Source organism: Nannospalax galili, unplaced genomic scaffold (assembly GCF_000622305.1).
Source record: "Nannospalax galili isolate Female #2095 unplaced genomic scaffold, S.galili_v1.0 scaffold1382, whole genome shotgun sequence".
Classification (NCBI taxonomy): Eukaryota; Metazoa; Chordata; class Mammalia; order Rodentia; family Spalacidae; genus Nannospalax; species Nannospalax galili.
Window position 1 is genome coordinate 113,257 of NW_008348397.1, and position 1,689 is coordinate 114,945.

The window sequence follows — 1,689 nt, forward strand, 5'->3', positions numbered from 1 at the left end:
AGAATCTGGGTTTGGATCCCAGGACCCACATGGCAGCTAACAACCATCTTCAACATCAGTACTAGGGGATCCAATGCCCTTTTTCTGATCTCCATAGGTTTGCATGCATGTGGTGTACTTCCATACATACAAGCAAAACATTCATACACATAAAAATAAATAAAACTTTTAAACATTAAAGTGTTATTTAAGCTGGGCATGGTGGGCATGCCTTTAGCCCCAGCATAAAGGAGCCAGAGGCAAGTGGATCTCTGTGATATCGAGACCAACCTGGTCTACATAGCAAATCTGTAAACAATCTCTGTTTCTCTGACAGCCCTTAAACTTTAAGCTGTCAACAGTTCTATGCCAACCTGAAAACTCTTGTATGCCCAGACCATAACTTCTTTTTTTTTTTTTTCCTTTTTGGTTATTCGAGACAGAATTTCTCTGTAGCCCCAGCTAGCCTGGAACTCACTATGTAGATCGGGCTGGCTTTGAACTCACAGAGATCCACCTGCCTCTGCCTCTCAAGTGCTGGGACTAAAGGCCAGTGCCACCAGGCCTGGCTCATGACCACAATTTCTAATCCATTGCAAAATATTGTAGATAAGTGCTCAATTAACAGTAATTGACAAGGGGCTGAAGAGAAGGCTCAGGGGTTAAGAGCACTGGCTACTTATGTAGAGGAACCCAGATTCAGTTCCCAGCACCTATGTGGTGGGCTAACAACTATCCATAACTCCATTTCCAGGGGCTTCAACACTCTCTTCTGGCCTCCACAGGCATTGTACAACACGGGTGTACTTACATATATACAGTCAAAACACTCATACACATAAAATAAAAATAAATTTTAAAAATTACAAAAAATTGGCAGGGCGTGATAGTGCACGTTTTTAATTCCAGCACTTGGGCAGCAGAGGCAGGTGGATCTCTGTGAGTTCAATGCCAGCCTGGTCTATATAGTGAGTTCCAGGACAGCTGGGGCTACAGGGAGACCCTGTCTCAAAAAAGCAAGTAAAATAAAACAACAACAACAAACAAACAAAAAAACTCACATTGACAGAGTAAGATAATCAATGTGTAAATGTTTATAGTACTGGATTTTCTGGGAATACCTGATACATCCAGATTCCTTCAATGACTGAATGTGAAGCAACTCATGAGTTTTGGGCTTATACTGCTTGGACTTGACTCAGCTCTGCAAGTTATTAGCTATCTAATCTTAGATGACATGTAACCATCTCTGTGGCCCAATCACATAGGTAAAAATACTGCTATTTGTGGCAAATACTGCTGTTTGAGTTAATATATATAAAATGCTTAAATTGCCAGGCACCTGGTAAGCATTTTTTTTTTTTTAAATTTGGGTCTTAAAGTCCTGTAGTATTGTTTTTATGAAGGCAATTTCTAAGTATCAGTTATAATTGTGTTAATAGGCAGCCTGTGACTTGGAAAATGAAAAATTTTTGGAAATGACAAAAAAGGATGTATTTTTGTCAATTCCCATGTCTTTTGCTTCTGTACGCAGTGGTCAATTTTCCTAACTTAACATTAAGAAATTATTTTCTTCACACAATAGAGAAAATTCGAGCTCAGGTTTAAGGTTACACAGTATTTTGAAGTCAGATCCACACTCAGAAACTACTCATTTTCGCCCTTGCAGGGACCGCAATACCTTCAGTGTTTGGGGGGGGGGGGCATTTA